Source organism: Epinephelus fuscoguttatus, linkage group LG6, assembly GCF_011397635.1.
Source record: "Epinephelus fuscoguttatus linkage group LG6, E.fuscoguttatus.final_Chr_v1".
Classification (NCBI taxonomy): Eukaryota; Metazoa; Chordata; class Actinopteri; order Perciformes; family Serranidae; genus Epinephelus; species Epinephelus fuscoguttatus.
Genome location: NC_064757.1, coordinates 45,346,359 through 45,371,742, shown reverse-complemented (window position 1 = coordinate 45,371,742; position 25,384 = coordinate 45,346,359). Strand labels below are relative to the sequence as shown.

At 42.1% G+C, this 25,384-nt stretch overlaps 1 long non-coding RNA gene and 1 pseudogene across 1 annotated transcript; one reads left to right on the top strand and one right to left on the bottom strand.

Annotated features, from left to right (window-relative positions):
* Positions 1–10,368, bottom strand: part of LOC125890728 (protein mono-ADP-ribosyltransferase PARP14-like) — a 45,158-nt pseudogene extending 34,790 nt beyond the window's left edge.
* Positions 10,369–10,542: 174 nt separating this feature from the next.
* On the top strand, positions 10,543–12,678 carry LOC125890752 (uncharacterized). Its single transcript, XR_007449579.1, has 3 exons — positions 10,543–11,011; positions 11,102–11,298; positions 11,387–12,678. It is a non-coding gene; the product is annotated as an uncharacterized LOC125890752 (long non-coding RNA).
* Positions 12,679–25,384: the final 12,706 nt, after the last annotated feature.

Here is a 25,384-nt window from a genome sequence, read left to right as displayed (position 1 = left end):
TTCCACATGTTAACATGGGGGTCTATGGGGACTGACTCACTCTTGGAGCCAGCCTCAAGTGGACATTAGAAGAACTACAGTTTTTAGCACTTTAGACTTTAGAAGTGAACGTAGCCTTCAGGTCTGAAAAGTTAAACCAATGCAGATATGCCTTAAACTTGCATTCTTCCCAATGGCCAGCAGGGGGCAACTCCACTGGTTGCAAAACAAAAGTCTGAGTGCATACAGCAGTCTGTGAGAAAACGAAGTCTTCTTCAATGCAGCTGAAGATTTCACTGGTCGCTTAGTCTCAGAAAAAAAGTTAACTCTATCAGGAGCTGCACCTTGTTAAAATAAATCCAAACCTTTTAATTTGAAGGGACAGACACAGGAAGTGTCATGGCACAGCAGTCAGACAGGAGTCAGGTTACAAACCAATCACAGCCAACAGATATCTTTCCCTTCTTCTGTTAATATTCAGTCTGGTAAACACGGAAAAGTTGATCATGTTAGTGCAGGGCTACCCGGAGCTTTACATCTGTCCCACGGACGATAGGCCTACACACTTATGAACAGCTCCTGGAAGAAGATCAGCTCTGCACTCAGGATTTCAGGTAAACAGGCCATGATATGGTGTTTATTAAGGTTGCTTCGCGACCTGTCACCACGCTCTTGAAAGCTGGCACAGAAAAGGCACGAGAGTAGCGTCCAGAGCCCGACCTCATGTTTTCCATATGGTTAAAGACGCGGCATGTGTGCGGCCCCTAATCTCCAGGGCTGGCACCTGCGGTTATTCCACAGGCTAGTTAATAACATGTCGGGCAGGAAATCCAAAGTGTGGGATCATTTTGAGAAGGTGAAGGACGAACCCAAGGTGATATGTAAACTCATCTTCATTGGTCGACTACAAACATGACGTATCATGTGAAACATGGAAGTAGCTACATGCCCATTAGCCCACAGCGTCATTAACAGGCGGCTCGCTCAGTGTGTGACGTGCACTTGGAGATAAAATATAGGCCTATATTAATGAAGGTTCATTAGTACGGTTTGTATTTCTCTGTAATGTAGCACAGTGTTAACAATGTTACTGATACTATTCTTTCTCACACCTTCAACTCAAACCACCAAAATATATCATTAATCATTACATTCATATCAGAAACATGCAGGAGACTAGTCCACTGATGGACCCTGATGAGGACTGTTGGTCCACTGATGGACCCTGATGAGGACTGTTGGTCCACTAGGAACACTCTTAGGCGAGGGCAGACCTACTCACTAATACTAATGTTGGCTGATTGGCAGAAAATCCCTGAAACTAGGTTCTAAAATCTGGTGGAACGCACCAGAAACCAGAGGAGTGGAGGCCGATACAGCAACAGATGAGTGCCCATGAAGCCAGAGTCACATGTCACACTATTAAATGTGGGTAAAATGTCCAGGTGTCCACAAACTTTTGTCCAAACAGTGTATTACTTGTTTAGTCTCTCTGAGCTTGTTTCATTGGATTTCTAGATATTTGTTTCAAGGCTAGAACACACTTTAAAAATCAGTCAGTAAAAGATGAACAATGAAACTAAATAAAAACCTTTGGGGTCACTGAAAGTCGCGATGGCAGCCTGTTCGCTCGGGATCATGACGATATTTTCTGGCAGGGTCCAGTTCTTCTCAAAATACAACTCCAACATGTCTGGAGAGAAATCAGAGGTGAAGAACGTGTCACCACAGACACAAAATGTTGCAGACAGGAAACAGTATTTCAACAGTTGACGTACCTTTAACTACAGTCGGAGGAAGACTCTCCACTCGGACGCTCTCTGCTGCCTCCAGCGGCCGAGCGGTCAGTCCATGTCTCTGCAGCTTCTGGCTGGACCGACCCAGGAACCTCTCCACATCTGCAAAATACTCCAGATTACTCCTTTAAAACTAAAACAGGCTCATCAGGTGACAAAGAATAAAGGAGGCCTGACTGGTTCAGGGTCTGTTAAATCAGATATTTTGCCCTCGCTCCTTTGTGTGTTTACTTTCTAATTTGGTTTTCCTTCTCAGAGTAAAAGATACCAGGCAGGAACTGTCGCTTCCTGTTTGTAAACAGTTCTACCAGTTGCCGAATTTAACTTCACCCGTGTGCATTTAGGAGCCAGTGTTTGGTTTGTCCATTCTGAGTTACTGTAGGAACATGACAGTGCAACATGGTGATCTCTGTAGATGAGAACCTGCTCCCTTTGTAGATATAAGGTAACGAAAACACAGCGATTCTTGTTTTTAGGCAATTAGACACTAAAGAAAAAATACAACTTATTATACACTTCTTAATATGTCCCCCTGAATTTGACACTGGAGCTTTAAATATATATCCATCTGGATCTGATCTGGACGTGGTGAACGCTGTGGATCTGTATATTTACTGCAGTCTCGTGTTCTTTACCTGCAGGTTTGTTAAAGGTGACCACGGCTCTGTTGGTCTCCCAGATGATCTCCAGACTGTAGCCGCTCTCGTCCAAACCCGAGACATTTTCCACCAGCATGCACAGCAGATCTCTGGACATGTTGTCGGACACATTGTCCAACACCACAGAGACGCTCTGAGCAGACGCTGACTCTGAGAGGAGACACATACAAACCTGCTTTAATATTGTTATCAAAGGAATTTATCTGTATTTGTTTTGGAGCCTCAAGAAACATGTACAGAATGTATAAAATGGGCCCTAAGACAGAACCTGGAGGTACACCACAAGTGATATGGGCAGAAGAGCAGGAGGAGAGGCCACCGACCTGACCTGATAAATAGGAGGCAAACCACTTGAGGGCAGTTCCCTGGATGCCAACCAGTTCTTGAAAACAGTTTAATAATACACAATGATCAACACTGTCAAAGGCGGCACTGAAGTCTGGGAGGATTAAAATGGCACATTTACCACTATCTACAGACAGCAGGTCAGTTGACACTTTGAGTGGGGCAGATTCTGTGCTGTGTCGAGCCCTAAAACCTGACTGACATTTCTCCATGATGTTGTTATTAGCTAGATAAGACGGAAGCTGTGAAGAGACAGTTATCTCCGATACTCTGGACAAGAAAAGAAGCTTGGAGATGCAACGAAAATATTTTAGTACATATTTGTCAAGGTTCGGCTTTTTAATGAGAGGAAGGACTACAGCGTGTTTAAAACAGGATGGTACAGTTCCATTTGTTAAACTACTATCTATAATAGTTTGGGTGTTGTCATCTCTTTGTCTCTCTTTCCACTGGATAACTCTGAGCTGTACCTCCCTATTAATGCTGGTCCCTTATGAACCTTTGCCTGCTTTGAGATCCTCGGGCAGACGTCTTCTGCTTGTTCCAGAGTCCAGACTGAAAACTCTCCCTCCTAAAAACTTCTATCAGAAAGCATATCCTGATTTTATCTGAGCTGTCTGTCTATTTTATTGCTCTCTTATTGATTTTATTTCCTATTTATTATCTTCATCTTGGGTTTGGCCTGCCTTATTTTACCTTTTACTTGGAAGACATTTCATGACATGGTATTCACTCCACAGCAAAGTTTTGTTAGGCGAGGACAAAATCTTTCATTTATTCTGTTGTATTTCTTCATTAATCTGACCCAGTAAGATCTGTACTGTTGCCTCTACTGATGTGTTTGACTTTGATAGCAGGATTATTCATAGTTGCTGAGAAATATTCTATTAATTTTGAACATGTAATTTTTGAGCAGAGGCCTAAACTAAAATCATAAAAATAAAAATTTGCAGAACAAACTTTCTTTAGTTTTAGTGTTTTCTTTTTAGTCTGACAGTTTGTTTTTACCCTCTTTGTTCTCTGCAGGAGCTCCATCTGCGGGTTCAACGCCTGACGCCTGAGTCTTTGAATCTGTCACTGGATCTAAGAATTAAAAAAAATAAAAATCAGGTTTAAATGAATTATCTGCACACATGAACTCAGTGAAACGTCCAGAGTGTTGAAGGAAGCACAAATCAAATATCTGATTCCAAACCAAAGACGAGAAACAATTATATTTCACAGTTTCAGGCTGTTTTACCTCCTGAGGTGTCGTCACTGCTCGTCGGACTCTGAGAAGTGAAAACAAAAACACACACTGAATGAAAATATCTCTAAAAATCTCTTCTACATGCCGACTGATTAACCTCAGACATTTAAAGATTTTAATTTAGCTGGGAAATAAAGCCTCACTTTACCCAGATTTCATGTGCATGCAAATAAACATTATATCATTATATTATTATTATCATTATTATTATTATTATTATAATGGAGAAATGGGAACAAACAAAAAACAAAATGTGTCGCCCTGCAGTTGTTTGCCTCTGTAAACCAATCAGGTTCAACAGTTTTCATCCATGTCTGTCCAGAGTCATGTGGAGCCATGACAGAGGTTCAAATATGGACACTGCTGCAAAGAAGCTACAAATTCAGAAACACAGATGCTTCACAGACGTCTTCAGCTCAGCATCACAGATTCAAGATGGACACCAACAATTAGTGTCACCAAATCAGTATCTGACCAAACGTCTCCCCCTCTGCTCCTAAGATATGAATGATGACCAGAGAACATTATGTCACAGTGACCTTTGACCTCTTGGACATAAAATGACATTCCTTTATCATTATATCCTAGTGATAGTCATAATTAGCATATGCAGCGTTTCCCACTCAACTGTTTATTTGTGGCAGCTGCCAGGATTTAAACATCTGCCACAACATTTTGATTTGATTTTCTCATCAGGAGCGCAGCTGGAATCAATGTCCTCCTGAGACCTGAACTCTTGTTTGGTATGCATTTTAATTTCTCCCAGCAATCTAAGATCAGTAGGATCTGATGAGTACAAAACTAAACATATTATAAAGTCCCAGTGTCCTCAAATGAGACGATAATTAAGTCCAGTCGTCTTCAAACAAGTGATTTCTGATTAACAGTGTCTTTTCTTGAATTTCAAAATTGGTCAAATTTGTCGTCATATTAAACTACAAACATTAATAATCATAAATTAAGTTTCAACCATAAAATCTGATCAGGTTTTGGACCTTGTCCACTTTGGTGTCAGATCAGCTGCAGACTGACTTGGCAGACATGGCTGCCAACTTGTTTTAACATGGCTTAGTGTGTTGTTCAAATTATCCCTCCTCATGTTCACCGATGGAAACCTTGTTACGACTTTAACTTTCTCTAGATAGTCAAGTTTGATCATCTTCTTTGCACTCTGCAAGGGCCACTAAATAGGACAAAAAAGTGTCCACGAACGAGGACAACACGTCAAAGTAGTTGTATACTACTTATAAAGTATAAGGTCAAGTAAACCCAAAATGTGATGTCATCATATGAGGTCACAATGTTTGGTTATTTATCACTCCACGCTCTTGCAGCAGTGATGAAACATCAACATCAACAAAACCAGCATCAGATGGACTGTATTCATAATCAATACGCCACAATAATATAAATAACCAGCACCAATTCATCAGTCAATGACAATGTGTGTGTGGGCGGCGCATAAGCAAGATGGAAACAGAGGGTTCAGTGGGGACGGAGCACCTGCTGCAGCACACCAACACGCCGTCTGTGGTCATCTTGACTTGACCAGCAGACTTCACTACAAGCTGATTGGCTGCTGAAACAGGTGACGTGCTTTAAAACCAGCCGCCGGCCATTTGACCAGCTGAGTGTCAGGTGACACCATCAGCTGGCTTGAGTCCAGCTCAGACCGGCCAGTTCACACTGCTGACACTTTTCTCTGTGACGTTCTAAAACAGTTTTGTCTCGTCGAGAATCTTTGGTCTGAACTGGAGTTCAAAGACACTGTGCAACACCTTTAAGTAATTTCCTGAGCTAAGGAAAAACTAAACCTTAAGAGTCAAACTTAAGCTGCTTTGTGCATCCAGCCCCTGATGTCTATGAAAACATGTCTTAAATTTAAGAGTCCAACCCAGTGCAGGACGGTTTTACAGCTGCTCACTGTGTAAATGTTTCACCTCACTCTATAAAACCACAGAGCAGTTTGTTTCACTGGTTTACGTTCAGGAAGTTAGCTGATTGTTAAGATGATATTTGATCATTTTCATCCTGGATGTTGTTTGTTAAAGCTTCATAAACTCCAGCTGATGTTTGACAAAACTTTATTACAAATCTGTGCGGCTGAATTTTGGGGAAGTTGGTCTGAAACAGCCTAGATACAATTAAGAGATGAAACAAGACACTTGTGATATTTTAGGGTTCATTTAGTGGAATTAAGGGGAAATTTAAGGGCAGGAAAATTAAGAGTTTCAAAGTTAACATGTCACTTATACATTCACTATGTACTGTCCTTCCAACATGTCGTCTTCAGGATGTTTTTGAACCACTGAATAAAACATTATCATGATCATTAGATGATCATTAACGTGCTGGTCGGTCAGGTTATAAACACGCCCTGTCAGAGTCCACGACAGCAACAACACAGCAAGAGCAAAGAGTTAAAGTCCAACTTCCTGCTGCCGTCACACATCCAGGGAATTCATTTACATGTAGACATGTAGGCTATTGTGTTATAGAAGGAGCAGGTGACTGACTTAAAACCAGCCAAACACACACAGTCAGTGTTGTGTTCAGGGACTGTAGGAAAGTTATTGAAGGAGGACGCCTGAACACTCAATGTAGTGAGCGAAGCTTCAGCTCCTCTACATCTAAATAAGGTTTCACTACACTGAAGCTATCCACGGAGAAATGTAGCAGCTAAGCTACGAGAAAACGGCAAAAGTAACTTGGTACTCTCAGTTACTTTTATTTTTTGACTTTATGTCCAATCAGTGTTTTGTCAATGATCAGAAGAACTGCCAGCCAAACAAAATATATTCAGCTGAACTGTTTATTATAAAATAACAGACTAAAATTCAGACTTTGTGACATTTGAACATGTCCTCCAATGACATGACTTCATCAGTCGGCTCTCTGTCTTTCTCTCTCCTCCTCCTCCTCAACACATTTCTCTGTCTCGGCCTCTTTCAGTCGGCTCTCTGGCTCTGTCACTAACTCAGAAACTGAATTCCTATGCCCATGTGCTGACCCTTTCCTTCAAGAGCACATGTGTTTTTCTGGAGTCTCATGTGGTAAAGACAGTCCTTGAACACAACACCACCTCCTCCTGCAGAGTGAGATTCTTTTCAACAGCAGTGTTATTCTGGCATGAAGAAATGTAGACACACCCCTGTTCAGCCTCCTTCCTCCAACAGTAATAATATTCCTCCTGCAGGATGTTTACGCCACAGCCTGAACACTGCTCAGAGTATCCTTTCACAATCAAGGTCTGCCTGGAGCTTTTATTTCAAGAGCAGAGAATAATGAGGAACTGACGTCAGGTCGACTGACAGAGCTCCACGCACTGACACAGACCGAGAGACGTGGTCGAAAGGTGCAGAGAAAACTTGTAAGTGGAGTTAAAATTAAATTCTCCTGGTGCCCCTACATCTCACTGGGGGCAGCTGAACATGTAAAGTTGGTCCTGAAGGTGGCGCTGGAGGAAAGGTTAAGGTGTAACCTGAGGCTGGCATGAAATGTAGTCTTTAACATAAAATTTGAAAAACCGTAGAACTACAAATCCCAGAGGTCAGAGGTCACAGTTATTACACTGAAGCTTGTGTATGTTATATATTACATAATATAACGTGTCTGTGACATCGTCTCTACTTACAGCTGCAGAAATCAGACGTAACGTCACTGTTCGATTCTCCAGAATGATCTCATGGTTCTTCCTGGCGAGGACTCGTTCTCTCACTGAAATCACATCAAACACTCAGTTATTTATTGTAATCAGGTCACCAGCAGATATCACCGTCTACAGAGACACCAGGAAGTACACTACCTGCTCAGGTACGCTGTACACTAGCTGTATGCAGAGCGGAGTGAATGTGTGATTAACTTAACCGTTGGTTCATTCATGTAGAAATATAACGCTGCGTTTCTTCCACCAACAGGGCTCTCATTTTAGTGTAGAGCGTCAGACTGAATTTACCAACGCACCATGTCAGGTCACTCACTCTCCGGGACCGCCAGTGTTACTTGAATAAGTAAACACTGACCAACGAGACCAGACTGGCCGACCCGTATGCTCTCACTCAGTGGATGGATGATGTCACAGGAAGCCAATCTTACAAAGGAGGACCACACTTGTTTGTTTTGCTATGGAAGCTAACGTTAGCTAATGTGCTAAAAAGTTAGCGTTGCAGAGAAATCCAATCTTCCTCTTAATCCCTCCCCAGTTTCTGATGAGGTGGACATGATAACCCTTAATACACATAACCTTATTCATCCCTACAACAGGAAATACTTTTTCCCTAACCTGATATGAAGTGTGCGCTGCACATGTGAGCATTTTTGATGATGGCCTCCGTCCAGTCCTTTGGTCTTATCACATTTAACCATAGTTGTCTTTGTTTTTGTTGACGGGCAGTGGCGGCTGGTTTTGAGCCATGACTCCTTCTATTCTGGCTCCCAATAACACAACAAGACAAACACATTTTAACACTCCTATGGAGCCTACAGCCCTGTGGGGGAGAGGCAGCTGCACCTCCAGCTGATCACATCATGTCACTGTGATGTCACCGTGATGTCGACCCTAAGAGGCTCTATGGCTGTTTGGAGAAGTTTGTCCTCAGGATTGAAAGACAGATAGTTCTGAAGTTTAATGACAAAGATGATGGTTTGGGTTCAAATGAAAAGATATCTGACACAGAGCCCTGAGGGTTACCTGATCCCATGTCTTTACTGCTCTTATTGTTTACGTGTTGTTTTTATCTTGCCAAAAGCATAAAAGAAAATGGCGGCAGCTTCTTCTGTAACAGACTGTGTTAAATCATCTGATAATATTGTTTCATATCGATCACAGACGCCTGAATCACATCACAACATCATCATCCTCACTGTGACCTCGTCACATGTCCACGTTTGGTCATGGACTTTCCACGTCCACATATGACGTCCAAGGTACCCTGGGTGTGTTGGTTGTTGACGTTCTGGGACGCCGTGTCAACTTCAGCCTGTTACATGCATTGTCTGTTTTCAAAATACACTTCTGTTTTCACAGGAAATGTACAGTTTGAACACAGTCTCTTTCAAAATAAAAGCACTACGTCAGTACAACACCACCAACTGATGTTTTTTTCCTTCAACAACAAAAACACGTGGTTACGTTAAGTCTCAGTCTCTCAGGTGCAATTTGGTGTTTGTTGGACCCATCCATCACCCCGCCCTCACACACGCCCCACATGAACTTCACTGCCTTAACTTTTGTCCTTGTCCCACTGTGTTTCCTTCTGACGCTGCTGGGCGCAGTTGAACTATGACGATAACTGGCCACGTATCATGTCGACGACATTAAAGGGCGCCTTTTTCCGTTGGTTTCTGGCGCTGCAGGTCACAACTTCAGAGTGAGACCAGACTCATTAAACAGAAAACCGTATCACAGACTTTGTAATATCAGCAAATATCGTGTTGTTTTCCAGAGGAATTGATGTGATATCATATCGTGATGAAACTGGTGAGTTACATTCCTAGTTCAAAGTCGCACGAGTAACTCAACGTGAAAATTCACATGGTGTTCGGTGTGAACGTGACATCACTGAAACTGCTTCACTGTATTTTTAATTTCAATTTATTTTATTTCTGCAGGTTTACATCCACAGATCAGTGTTTCCATGTTCAGTGTTTTGATCTCCTGCTGTGACTCATCATGTGAACATGAGGAGTGGCTTGGGAAGGTGAAGTGCATGCTGGGAAGTCAGCTGATAATCTGCGTGTTGTTTATGAACTAACTTTACCAGACAGTCTGAGCTGGGATCAGTTTAATGTGTCTTGGGAAAGTTGGAGAGTGTAAAGCAACACAGACTGTGACGTGTCACATGTTAATTCCTGAGTTTGTGTCGCAGATGAAGTCACATCCTGTTTGTTGCTCCTGACTCATCCTTCATGACGACGCGCAGAAATAAAGTGTTTAAACGGACTCTGTGTGAAACTTGAACCCATCAACATGCAGTAAAAAGCTCCGCAGTGAGTCGGATGATGAAATAAAAACTCACCGTCCTCTGATCTGAAGTACACGGCGGCCCTCGGAGCTCCGTCCTCCGCCTCCACCCGACAGTCTCCTCCGCTGGACTTCTTCTTGCTCTGGAAGTACAGCTGCAGTTTGTTCTTCATGCTTTTGGTCTGAGCCGGACTCCAGTCCCCCTCCACGGTCACCGGCGGACACTCGGGTTCATCCATGCTGCTGTCCGGTTCACACACACTCACTCACACACACCGACTGACTGACACAAACAGGCGGCGGAGCGTCGTTGAGCTTCAGCCTAGTTTCACTTTCGTTTCTGCGGCAGAGGAGCGAGAAACAGAACCGAGGTCAGGACCTGACTCACAGAGACACACTGTGAATACACACTGGCCTTTATCTGAAGCTGGGAACATGATTATTCCTTCATTATCTAAAAAATAACATTTATACCAGTGTTTTATTAACATAAGGCTAAAGACACGAACTCAAAGAATAAGATCATTAATCTGTCACAGTGGGAACAAATCACATGAAGGACCAAGAGTCCAAAACATGAAGATATTCAGTTTACTAATACAAGGGACTGTTCTTCACTCAGGCGGCACGGTGGTGTGGTGGTTAGCACTGCGCCTCACAGCAAGAGGGTTGCTGGTTCAATCCCCTCTGTGCAGAGTTTGCATGTTCTCCCTGTGTCAGCGTGGGTTTCCTCCAGGTGCTCCAACATGTTCTCCCTGTGTCAGCGTGGGTTTCCTCCAGGTGCTCCAACATGTTCTCCCTGTGTCAGCGTGGGTTTCCTCCAGGTGCTCCAACATGTTCTCCCTGTGTCAGTGTGGGTTTCCTCCAGGTGCTCCCACATGTTCTCCCTGTGTCAGCGTGGGTTTCCTCCAGGTGCTCCCACATGTTCTCCCTGTGTCAGCGTGGGTTTCCTCCAGGTGCTCTGACATGTTCTCCCTGTGTCAGTGTGGGTTTCCTCCAGGTGCTCTGACATGTTCTCCCTGTGTCAGTGTGGGTTTCCTCCAGGTGCTCTGACATGTTCTCCCTGTGTCAGTGTGGGTTTCCTCCAGATGCTCTGACATGTTCTCCCCAGGTCAGCGTGGGTTTCCTCCAGATGCTCTGACATGTTCTCCCTGTGTCAGCGTGGGTTTCCTCCAGGTGCTCTGACATGTTCTCCCTGTGTCAGCGTGGGTTTCCTCCAGGTGCTCCCACATGTTCTCCCTGTGTCAGTGTGGGTTTCCTCCAGGTGCTCTGACATGTTCTCCCTGTGTCAGTGTGGGTTTCCTCCAGGTGCTCTGACATGTTCTCCCTGTGTCAGTGTGGGTTTCCTCCAGATGCTCTGACATGTTCTCCCTGTGTCAGCGTGGGTTTCCTCCAGATGCTCTGACATGTTCTCCCTGTGTCAGCGTGGGTTTCCTCCAGGTGCTCTGACATGTTCTCCCTGTGTCAGCGTGGGTTTCCTCCAGGTGCTCCGACATGTTCTCCCTGTGTCAGCGTGGGTTTCCTCCAGGTGCTCCAGCTTCCTCCCACAGTCCAAAGACATGCAGGTTAACTGGTGACTCTAAATTGTCCGTAGGCGTGAATGAGCACGGTTACATGCCCACAATAATCAGATAACTGGGAATAATCAGGTAATGGTAATAATCCGATTTGATGTGTTTACGTGCACTTCAATAATCTGATAATCAGAAAAACCTGGTTTACATGATTCAGTTCTCCCCAAGTACATGACATAAAACTCAAACTTCCTGTTACAGCAGGTACTCATATCCTTGAAAATAATACCAAGTCATATATTTGCAGAATAAAGCACTCATCATGCTGACAGCTTATATGCTTACAGTACTGTTTGTTTTTATCATTAACAAATACATGTGAGAGCATTCTAATGTGTAGTTTATCAATGTGGAGCCAGTTTTACACACTTTGGGTAGATTCGGAGTAAAAGTACTGCAAAGTGCAATATACAAGTGTATTGTATGTAAACCTGTCACACACAGTGCATAACATATAAGTAAGATAAAATAAAAGTGACAATTTAAACACTGAGAATATAAAAATATATTATTTTATGTAAGATCTTTATCTGAAAGGAAACAAAAGCTGTCAGATTAACGTAGTGGAGTAGAAAGTACAATATTTCCCTCTAAACTGTAGTGGAGTGGGAGTGTAAAATAGCAAAACCCGAAAGAAACCAGATTAAAGGGTAAACATGCACCGAATAATCTGACTACTGGGGAAAAAGCTCGATGTGTTTATCTGATTTCTCATAATCAGATAATGGCTTTTATCTGATAAAGCACATCGGATCATGCTGTTTACATGACCACTTGAATAATCAGGTAACTCCAGAAATCAGATAATGATCGATTTATTAGTGTGCATGTAAACGCGCTCAGTGTTGGGGGACAAGGGGTCACAGAAAATGAATGGATGAGAAGCGTTTGTCGCACATTAAAATCCAGTGATCATTTGTTTTTACAGTTTCTGTCGTGAGTAATGGTGTCACTGTGGTGATTTAAAAAAAACACCCTTCAGTGTTTTCTTTAAAAATCTGTGGTAAATATAAATAAATAAATAAATGCATAAATAAATGAATGAATAATACAACCATTTAAATTTAAATTCCCTTTCCTGTGCTGAAAAAAATATTTGACATGGCCTCCCCTTTTTGCCCCCTTATGCTGTATTAAATATTCATTAAATGTATTTATTGCATTTAAAAAAAATAAAAAAAATTCTGTTTTAAATTATAAATGTAATAATTTTTATATTTTAAATCTAGATTTTAATTCTGAACAAAACCAGTCAGTATTTATGACTAATAATCATAAAGATCATCAATGAATTAAATTACTTATTTATCAAATACTCTTATCAATGAACTCAAATCATGACTTTAAATCTTTTATTCACACAGAAACTCTGAAATATAATTTTTGCTGTCAGGCCAGTCAGTCAGTAAACAATCAATCAATCAAACAAACAAACAAACAAACAAACAAACAAGCATCTTATAACCAACTCAGAGATCGACCACACATCATCACACAGCGCTGTCTCACTGATTTCACTGTTTTTAAACGTGGATTTTAACCAGTCTGTCGCACGAATGGTGTTTTCTCTCAAACCTCTTAACTGCGTGGAGTCATCGTGGATTTTATGAGTTTTTTCATGAGTGTCGTGTTTATGGACTTGATGCTCTCGGGACTCTGATAAACTTTCAACAAGACATCCAGCCTTCAATACTGCCGTGACTTCTTTATCCAATGTGGCAGTTCCTCTGTCGTTTGGATGTCACCTGTCGGCACTCCAGCAGAGATATGCAAAGGTGGATGCGGACAGAACGAAACGGAAACGTGGCCGGCTGACAGCGGTACGAGGGAGGACGCGTGGACGGAGAGGAGGGGTGCGCCAGAGGCTACGCAAACTCGGGCTGCGCCGCTTCAGGTGTGCGTGAAGTGCACACCGGATTATAAAACTGCCTGTGTGATCGCACTGAAACCTGGCTCAAGGAACACGACTCGAGTCAGGAGTATAGTATTGATGGCTTCGGTCAACCTATCCGGCGTGATCGTGACGCACAGCTGACTGGCAAAACACAGGGAGGGGGCGTGTGCTTGTATATCAACTGGTGCAAGACTGTGATAATAAGGGAATCTATCTGTAGCCCTCACATTGAGCTGCTGTCTGTTCCACTGCGCCCGTTTTACTTACCACAGGAAATCCCACAGGTTTTTATGACAGTGGTCTGTATTCATCCAGAGCCAACATCCACTATTGTTAAACTTGTGCACTGTTTCCAAAGCATTTCCTCTGATGCCCCACATTTCATACTTGGTGATTTAAATACTTGCAGTCTCAGACAGGCCCTTGGTCACCTTTACCAGTATGTAACCTGTCCAACAAGATTTTAATTCTGAACAAAATCAGAATTCTGGACTTGTGCTATGGCACCATAAAAGGGGCATATAAATAGTATGCAATTGCATCACTTGGCTCTTAAGACCATAATTGCGTCTTTCTAGCACCAACCGGCACTGACTTGAGCTGACGGACACTGTATCAGGATACATTTCCTTTTGTGAGCAAATGATCATCCCCAGGAAGACAGTTACAGTATACCCAAATAATAAACCTTGGGTCACTAAATCTCTTAAGAATATTTTAAATCAGAAAAAGCTAGCTTTCTACCAAGGAGACATTCACCAACAAAAAGAGGCCCAAAGACTGTTGAAGAAGGAAATAAAGCTGGCCAAAATGAAATTTAAAGGCAAAGTAGAGGATGAACTTAGGAATGGCCACAACGCCTGGAGAGCATTTAAATCTATGGGGGTAATGCAGGATAAAAAAAGGGAACTTTTCAATCCTGATAAGCCTGACTCTGTCCTGGCAGATGAGTTAAACCAAGTCTATGTGAGATCTGACACATATCATCACTCCGATAAATTGACTGAATTCAGGGTTTCTTCAGACGGCAGCCAGATCCTTATTGATGAATTTGAGGTCACAAAAATATTTGAAAAAACCAACATGAGGAAAAGTTGTGGGCCTGACGGGATCAGTGGTCGGCTTCTTTAAAATCATGCTCCATTTTTGAGTGACGTTTTCACATTCATTTTCCAGCTCTCTTTATCTCTAAAGAAAGTTCCCACATTATGGAAAGAATCCATCGTCGTCCCTGTGGCCAAAAACGCTGAATGATTATCGACCAGACCTACTTCTTTAGTAATGAAAGGATTTGAACGCATCATGAAGCGGAGCCTTTTGTCGATGACTCAAAGTGTTATTGACCCTCTCCAATTATTAACTTATCAACAGCGTAAGGGCAACTTTGCTAAATCAGGTTGTTGGACGCTTGGAAGGAATGAGGGCTCATGCTCGTTTATGCTTTGTTGATGTCTCGTCAGCTTTGAACTGTATGCAGCCCTACAGTATATTTTAGCTAACAGGCTCTCTGAAATACCTGGCTTTGACTTTGACACTATATGTTGGCTGGTTGACTTCCTGACTATGAGGTCGCAAAGAACTTGGGTCAGTGGCACAACATGCTCTACAGGCTCACCCCAAGGGTGTGTCTTGTCACCCTTACTTTCTGTGCTGTACACAAATGATTGCCAGAGCACAGATGACTCAAGATTCATTGTAAAGTTTGCAGATGTTTCGGTTATTGTCAGCGTCCTGCAGGACCGTGACCATGCATGGCCCTGTTATGGACAATTTCATTGAATGGTGCAATAATTCATGCTTACAACTAAACGTCAGTAAAACTAAAGAAATGCTGATCAACCGTAAGGAAGCTGAGGGATTCTAATGTTGACAGATCGCTTTTAAAAATGTTCTATTCATCTTTTATTGGGTCGACTTTAACTTGTGCAGTGATTTGCTGGTATGGGAACCTCAGCATCACTAATAAAAATCGTCTGGGAAGTATCGTTTGCCAAAAAATCACCAGCACTAGCTTGCAGCAGCTTGACAGTGTTTATCAAGCAAGAGCCATTCAGAGGGCAAAGGTCATCTTGGCAGACCCACATCACCCTATGCTGAGCTTCCACTTTTGCTGTCAGGAAAGAGATGTACCTTCTCTAAGAGGGCCAAGTCAGTCAAGGAATATAGATTTGATGTGTTTGAAAAGAATTGAATTTGCTAACACCGGGTGACACTGTTCAAAAAAACAAAAGAGTTCAACACAATATTAATGAAAAGAAGAATCAATCTCCTGCTGTGACCAAGAACAACACTGATATTAAACAGCAGAGTGAAGATCAACATTTCTACCCGGTGTTATCACACGAACAGCGGCTTCAGGTCTTGTGTCAGCTGAACAGTGACAGTAACAAACTTCACATAATAAATGATGTCAGAGGAAAACTTTGATTTTATTGGAGAAAATAAGCTCAGACATATTTTACAGACACTTCAGCCTCCTCTTTATGTTCAGATGTCAAATATCAAAGAACAAACAGATGTGACGTCACAGCGCAATGTTTAAACTCAGTCACATGTTAGAAATGAAGGCGGCGTCCTCTCGTACTGTTCTTGTCCACAGTGATGAGCGAGACTGTTTTAAAAGCATCAGGCTTCGTCGGTTGATGTGTCCTTGCCTGCAGATAAAGACACACACACCCAGAGATGAGAGAAACTAACTGTGCTGTGTGTGCACTCTGCCAGCAGGGGGCGCTGAGTCACAAGAGTTTAATTTGGAAAGAGGAAGGAAAAACAAAAAGCACCTTTCAACAATAAAACAAATTTAGGGTGTTTTTACAGAAGAGAGAGACATTTAGGAAAAAACACCAGATGACATAAAGATGTTTAAACACGATCAAAACAAAGTAAAACAGAATTAAAATAAGATCAGATGAAAAAAAGAATAAATACAGAATAAAAATTACAGTTTATTGTAAGATGTGAAAAAATTTTGATTTAATATACAGTGACAAACAAAAGCTCTAATTTAAAGGGACAATTCTTTATTTTGTTGTGGGGCTGCGTGAGGCACTGATCCAGAGTCAGTGTTTTACACACTGTAGATGTGAGTTTGGAGAAGTAGGCTGGAGTCTGACAGGAAGCTGAGTGACGTCCTGCTGTGGGCGGGGCACCAACAAAGTGTATCAGTTACAGTGTGTGATGTATTGAGAGTATTTTCACAGCTTCACTTTAATGTCAGACTGATTCCCAACTGGAAAATTAAGCCTTTACATCTCTCTCTTCTTCACAGTTTTTGTAACTGTGTGACTTTGGTGTTTTAAAGGTTTAATTCAGATTCAGCAAAGTCACACAGTGACACAAACACACTAACAGATGGAGGCAGCAGTCGACCAGCAGCTCCTGCGTTCACTGAGGTTAAATCACTGGTTTTCTCAATGGAGTCTGGATCAATCAATCAATCAGATTTTATTTATATAGCACCTTTCAAAACAAATTAATGTCATTCAAAGTGCTTCACATTTTGATTGAAAAATACAGAGAATAAAAAGTTAAATCAGAAAAAGGAGTGGGAAACTAATGCACACTGTGTCATACAATAAGAATTTAAAACAATAATAGAAGATAAAACAAGGTCAAAACTACTGTGCTGCTAATGAATATAAAAAAAATTAAAGATTCAAAATAACATGGAGGATAAAATATACAATAAAATAAGATCTAAAAACAATCAGGGAAACAGCAATAAGACAAATACAGATAAAACTAATTAATAGAATCATTATAAAACAACATAACTAACGTAGGACACTGAGGACTGTCTGACGTTAACATAAAGCAGTGACAATACTCTCAGTGAAGTGCACACTCAAACTGTTGTAGATATTTTTAGATGAGACTTTTATTAGGTGTCTAAAATATGTCTTGCTGCTGACCCCATCCACGCCGTACATTGTTAGCCTCTGCAGCACATCTCGACGTGTGGTCGGAGAATTATTTTTACTTTAATATTGATTTGTTATGTTCCACCATTTTAAAATGTCTTTGTCACTGGGACTACACTTCACAGAGAAGGCTCTGTGTCTGTGCACGAATCTAATGTTGAGCCTGGATGAGGCCTCAGGGAGCAGTAAATGTATCATGTCAACATATAGATTTGTGTGTGTGTGTGTGTGTGTGTGTGTGTGTGTGTGTACGTACAGTCAGGTTTGATTGGAGCTGGAGGAGGAGGAGGAGGAGGAGGAGGAGGAGGTGTGGCGCAGGTGTAGGACACCTCCAGGTACCTGGTCTGCTCCTTACAGGGGTATTCACCAAACACCAGCTCAGTGACGGGGACCTGACAGGACCTCTTGTTCCCACAGCTGGAGACAGACAGACAGACAGACAGACAGACAGACATTATAAAGGTGAGAACTGCACATCTGGACGTCCTGACTGTCAGTGAGACACAGTGAGCAGCTGAGGCCAGTGACGCTGCCGTTAATAAACCAGTCTGAGTCACTGGTTTTTGTTCTCCTCTCACTCTCATGATGGAGTGACGTCCACGTGTTTAAATCCTTTCTGAATTATTTTCTCTGCACTACAGATGGTTAAAGTCACGACACCTCATCCTGACGATCCTAAACTCCACATAGACTCTGCTAATGTTATCCTCCTCATCCTTCTCTCGCTTGCTTGTCTTTTTGTCGTCTTTTTATTTGTTCAGTTTAGTGACATCATTATGTATTTTTTTAACCCTTAAGACCACCTCTATCAGGAGGTGAGGACTATTATTGGGGTTTTCAAAGTTAAACAAACTGTGGCAGTAGTAAAGAAGTGAAAACAGAATTTCTAAAACAACAATCATTATGAAAGGATCCCTACAGAGATAGAGCTTTGTGTTTAACCAGACACAGCCCTGAAATCACCGTCACCAAACCCACCAGACTCCATTTAGATCAACAGTCATCTTATCATCATTAAACACACTTCATTCAGTCGACAGAAACAAAATAAAACTTTCCACTGTTCAACAATCACCAGCTCTGGTTTTGGTGCTGTGGAGCTCTTCTGCCCTCAAGGACAAAACAATAGATACATTAATGTACAGAGAAGTGTTCCTCTTACAGATCCTCCACCACCATCTCAGCCCAGGGGAAGGAGCAGTAGTTGTCCGGTCCGTCATCTGGGTAGCGTTTTCCCTCCCCGCACCTCGTCCCCACCCCGACTTTATACAGGATGTGATCCAGCTTTATCTTCGCGCCAGCATCTGCAGGAGAGAGAGAAGGAAGGGTCAGAAAAATAACACCATGTTTTATCTGTAAACCTTTTAGCAGAAGTCATAAATCGGGTTATGTTTGTTAATTCAGTCCAGTTCACTTTGAGGAGGAACAGGAGCTCTGTGCCATTTGTTATTCACGTATGTCCAACAGGCCAGAGGTGAGCTGAGAGGTGTCTGATTTGAAGGTACTTGTCCATAGTCAGTGTTGTTTGTGGTGTTGTGGGACTTTGATGTTTTAAAGTGTTTGTTCAGATTCAAAGTCACACATTTTTTAGGTGGCAAAATACTTTTTTCTGCTGACCTGTCCACAGCAGCACATTACTGAGGCTGCTGTCAGCCCTAGAGTGGTCTCCTCTGGTCTGAATCAGGGACTCATGTTGTTCCAAAGTTGTATAATTGCCTAGAGTTGGTTGGTGTTCTCACGGCAGCATTTACAAGAGGACCAGATCAAATGCCTTGTGTGAGAAAGCTGCTCTTGATTGGTCAGAATTTCCATGTGGGAAAAATCCAGGAAGTAAAGCAAACGTTGAAGAAGAGTACACTTGCAAGATAAATGTGACACTTTCTAATGTCACAATGGAGGGACAACTACGCAGGTTGATTTTAGCGCTGCTCATCGTGGACTATATTGCTGTCATTGTTCATTTTAGTCAAACCATACAGTTTGAAAACGAGGCAAACGCGGCTCCAACTAGAAAACAATGTTTTGATGCATTGGATGTGCTGAATGTGCATATTAAGGCAGTACAGGAGGAGGTGCACATTAATAATCCTCCAGGACTGTAACATGCTCATGTTTAACCCAAACAATGTGTCATGTGACTGCAGTTGCTTCACATCCAGGTCGCAACACCTTCTCACCACAAACCAACCGCACCAGAGTTCATTTGGAGCCGGACTGAGACCACCTCTTCAAGAAGGTTAGGTTCAGTGAAAGTGGTGATGGAACAATGAAGGACAGGAGGATGAGAGTTTCTGTGTTTTCTTACCACATGACATCTCAGCAGTTTCATTGACGCAGGCGTAGATGACCTCTCCCTCTGTCAGAACACAAACAGGTCAGACATCATCATCATCATCATCATCATTAACTGGTCAGTGTTTTCTTGAGTCTCTTCGACCTTATTTTATTTATTTATTTTTATTTACCAGGAAGTCCGACTGAGACTGAAAATCTCTTCCATCATAGGCCTGGCTGAGGCAGCAGCCAATCAAGACACATTTAAAACACGTGATACAAAAATCCACAATAAAACAACAACTATTCAAACACAGCGGCCTCTCAAGAAAAACAAGCACGTGTCTATGTCACCACGTTCTTTATGACGCACTTATTTTGTATTTAGAGTCAAACTTGTCCAGGAAACTGAAACTTCTGATATTTTGATTTTAAACAGCATGAAGATTAATTTGTTATGAAACTGTGAGAAAGAACATTAAGTCAAAAGAGAAAAACATTAACACCAAACTCAAAGTCATCAGCTGTGTCTCAATTTAGGGGCTGCAGCCTTCGAAGACCGATTGCGTCACATCGGTGCGACCAAGGCCGTCCAGTTTCGAAGGCTCCTTCAGATGCGGCAGAGACATGCAGCCTTCTTTCTCAGAATTTGGAGGATGCAACGGATGAATCCTTCGTGGCCCAACCTATCCCAGGATGCATTGCGTGCTGGTGTCGACTATATATTAAGTGAATTTTTAATTGTATATACTTTATTAATCCCCGAGGGGAAATTCAATTTTTCACTCTGTTGTCAATTACACACAGGTCCGAACACACACATGCACAAACTGGACCTATACATGCACTAAGTGGAGAGATGTCAGAGTGGGCTGCCCATGACAGGCGCTCTGAGCAGTTGGGGGATTCGGTGCCTTGCTCAGGCAGTGCCCAGGAGGTGAACTGGCACCTCTCCAGCTACCAGTCCACGCTCCATATTTTTGGTCCGGACGGGGACTCGAGCAGGCGACCCTCCGGTTCCCAAACCAAGTCCCTATGGACTGAGCCACTGCCGCCCCCCAGTTGAAGTTAATTAACAGTTGTTAACTAGCTAACGGTTAACTGTTGTTAACATTACGTTAGCTAAAAGCACACAGCTTAAACAATCTGAATTTAATAAGTTTACTTGAAAACGCTCCATCAGCCTGAAATATATCAGATGGCGGCGTCTCCAGCGGTGAATCATCTCCTCAAGTATTAAATTAAACATATATTTAGGGCTAACTACCTTACTAGCTTACTTCTTCTTTAGTCAAGCGCAGCTGGTTGCTAGGTAACAGTAACTCCAACAGGTTGGGGTGAGAACTGGTGAAGTAACCAGTAAATCCTCCGCAGACCAGACCGTTCCATTTCAGAGACCGTTTGATTTGGCTGATGCGGTCTTCAAAGGACGCGGCCGACATTGACCGCAAAGGCCACATCCTTCAAACGCTGCAGCCCCTGAACTGAGACTCAGCTACCGATTCAAGAACATTTTTACAAATGATGTAAACATGACCACCACTGTAACTTCAAGAGTCAGTCTGATTAAAAACTTACCAGCCGCACGAGTGAAGTACCAAGCTGCAGCCAGCACTGAAAACACAGGTTCATCAGAGTTACAACTTTTATCATTTTGACACTTTAACACTGCAGCAATTCACATCAATATATGCAGACATCACAAATTAAATGTTTCTACATTTGCACCCTGGTTCACTCCGGAATCTTCGAAATCCGGCGCTTAAGCAGTGACTTGCAGCGTCAGACACTGATGAATAAAGCCATCCTTTATTGTCGGCATGAAACACAACTGGTCGCTGTTATAGTTTAACGGCGCTCGATGGCGTCAGGGTGAAACGCAGCAAGAACAAAAGTCAAGACGGCAAAAGTCCAAGCAGGGCGGGAGTGGTGATGGATGGGTCCAATAAACACCAACTTTCACCCAGGAGAGTGGTGTTCACGGCTGTAAGATTATAAAGCCAACTCATTCTTTTTTCCAAAACCCAACCATGTGAGCTTGTTGTTGGAAGCAAACTGTTGCTGTGTGAACCTGCCGTGAAAACCTTTCTTTGGCTTGGAAGAAAAAGGTCGTAGCTTTTATGCACACATATTTTTGAGGGCTCATGATTTAAACAAGAAGCCAGAAAAGTTTCAGTTGTACTGGGAGGGGATGTTCGATGTCCTGATGCCATGGAGACAGGTGTATGATCTTATTTATGAAGTCACATTATCTTCAATGAAAAATTCTATACAAAATACTGCCGACAAGAAAAATGCTTTTTGCTCAGGGAATGGACCAGGATGGAAACTGTTGATTCTGTGAATCTGAAACTGAAGATATGTTGCATTTGTTTTGTGTCTGTCCTCACATGGCAACTTTTAGGACGACTAAAAAAAGATGGCGTGAGGTTTGATTATTTTATCCATGTGCCCTCAAACAGTAATGCTCAGAGAACTGAGAAATGGTTGTTAGCATTCATTAAAACTGTTTATTAGGAAAAGATTTATTTTTGAATCAAATGTTTTCTTTCCTTCTTAAAACATTTCTTTATGTTTGAAGACATCATCGCTACAAGGCAGGTGAAACTGAATGACCGATAATATTGACTATTGTGATCCAAGCCAGGTTTAGAAGGCGGCTGATAATGACATCATTATTTAGTTGTTTTCAGCTGTTTGTGTTGTTGTTGATTTGTTTTCTTGTGTATCCTTCCTTTTACTACTGTGAGTCTATGTCAGTGATTTATGATGTGTTATAGTGTCGTTGTGTAATTTGTATTTGTATTGTTTAGCTGTCGATTGGGACAGAAATAAAAGCTGTTGTGAAGATCTGACTGCAGCTGACATACACAAACATCACAACCTGGAATCAGTTCATCTTTACCTCCTAAAAGTATTTTGTAAATGTCAACATGTGTAGAAATGCCAAAAGATGAATGCCAAATGTTTTTGCCAAACAAGAGAGATCTAAATACGTACTATTAATAAAAATGAGCGACTTTGTTGAAAAATTTGAGAAACTTCTGACACTTTGAGCATTTAAATAATCAGTGAGGAATCATGTGAACACTCCAGCATCAGCAAATTAAATACAGTTTGAACCATAAAGTAGAACAAGACAAAGAAATCACACTTGTTTAAATTTCTTCTTTTTTCCCCTGTTCATGCGTCACAGTGTGGGACCACAGTGTTCAGGAGATAAATCTGCATCCTGACATTTATAATATACTACATAATACTCTTGTTTCCAGGCTTGAGTCTTGAACAGACTCAAAACTCAGAGTCAGATTTAACAGTTTGCATTCTGAGAAAAGCCGCCAGGACGTCCAGGGTATAAAATATAAATGCTATAAATAAAAACCACACACACAAACACACACACACACACACACCAAACACTGCATGTCTGACTGAAGCAGCTACTCACAGCCGAAGGCGACCAGCCTCAGTGGGACCATGTTGTTGTCTCTCAGCCTCCTCTTCTGTTGTCCACCTGCAGACACTCTGACAGTGAAAGCAGCATCTGGACGTCAAGGTATTTATGTGTCCGTCCTGACGGCAGACATGCCGACGCCTGTCCCGCCGACGCAGGCATGCAGGGCCTCCTGACCCAGATGTGATGAACATGTAAAACCCTGTGGAGCTGCAGGAGACAAATCTATAAAATCCACAGGTTTCAGGACCTTTAACACTTTCAGTCCCAGCTGCACCTCCGTGTTTCTCATTAACAGGCTTAAAGCTGGAAGAGAAAACATCTGGATCCGTTACACGGGTGGAAACTCTGCAAACTAACAGGCCCAGATTTAATAAATCTGCATGTTTTAAAGAACCTATAGCTTTATTTATACAGCAGTGCATATACAAGGTGCATATAGGTGACTTTAATCTCTGTGACAGCTTAAATCCCATCATCATCCTCACTGTGACCTCGTCACATGTCCACGTCTGGTCATGGACTTTCCACGTCCACATATGACGTCCAAGGTACCCTGGGTGTGTTGGTTGTTGACGTTTTGGGACGCCGTGTCAACTTCAGCCTGTTACATGCATTGTCTGTTTTCAAAATACACTTCTGTTTTCACAGGAAATGCACAGTTTGCATACAGTCTCTTTCAAAATAAAAGCACTACGTCGGTACAACTCTGTGAATTGATGTTTCTTTCCTTCAACAACAAACGCACATGGTTTGGTTTAGAAAAAAAGAACAGGGTTTGGCTTTAGAATCTTACAGGACGCGAGTACCGCTCTCTCGGGTGAAAGTCAGTGTTTGTTGGACCCATCCATCGCCCCTCCTGCCTGTACCAGTCGTTAAATTATAGCAGCAATCGTCCGCGTATCATGCTGACATTAAGGAGCACTTTATTTCGTTAGTTTCTGGCGTTGCATGACACTGCCCAAGCGCTGGATTTCGACGACTTCGGAGTGAGACCTGGCTCTAACAACAGACCACAGTGAGCAAACACTGACCCATTTTCCTAAAATCTTGGTTGGTTCTTACTGACCTGCAGCTCCCATAGAGGTCGAATAACTCCACACGTCTCCAGTTTTTAAGGTGGGAAACAACCAAGCCAATCAGAGCTTTGTAGGCGGGATTAAAATTAAGACTTTTTTTTTTAATAGAGGAAAAATAACAACATGAAAATGATGATGATTGTGGATGAAATGTTTGCAGCTGTAAAATGACTTTCAGAAACAATAATTCTTAAAATGGAAAGAGACAGCTTTTAAACTTTCACCCCCTCACTCAACATATTCTAGTAGTGTCATTGTTACTGCCACAAAGACAAGCAGATTGCTTCCCGAGACTCTACAACAGTTTCTACTGTGACTTCAGTCGCTCCATGTCTGTCATTTCCTCTGCTGGGGACAGCAACTGCAATGAACTTCCTCTTTGGTAACTAGGGATGGTTACCAATAGCTACCGGTGAAAACTAAGGGCTGCCCTCTTCCTGTTTTGGTCAAAGCACTTCCTTTTAGCCGTAAATGGAGCCTTTATTTTCCCAGGAGATTGTATCTGGTGGCAGAAAGAACTGCAGAATGAAAGCCAGGCTTATAGGGATCTGATCTAAACACAGATGGTGTCATTAATCTATAGCCATTACACTGTGCTGTCAACATTTATAAGTCCCTCCAAAATTGTGTGGGCTGTTTTTGGGACTGTTTCTGCCTGAAATGCTGATTTTATCACAACTGTGATAGATGTTGTTGTTGTTGTTTACAGGCATTTTTTTGTAAAGAAGCTGCGAGGGCAAGTGAACATTGCAAAAACAGTTGTGCAGGATTTGGAGCCTTTAATACAAGCATGAAGTGTTTCCACAGAGTTAGAATCCACTTAAGGATGGTAGGGAGTTGGGGGGGCATAAACAGCTAATTACTGACGAACATATGTCATTGTTTGTTTATTCTCTGCAGTAATAAAAAAAATCCAATGGCCGATAAATAAGCCTAACGCCTGCAGCACTCTTTTATACAACACAACAAAAACCTGCCTCAAATATCAGCGCAGCATTTAATCAACTTGTCTCTGACTCGAGGTGATGTGTCATGAAGGTCGTACTGATTGCACATGGGAGCCTAGAGATGTATGTCAGAAATGATAATGACAACCTTTTGGAACAAAATGATTTGACTGACAGAAGGACAGAAAATTTTCTTCACTATCACAATTCTACTTTTAAGATTTTGAGATTTTACAGCTGAACACAGAAACA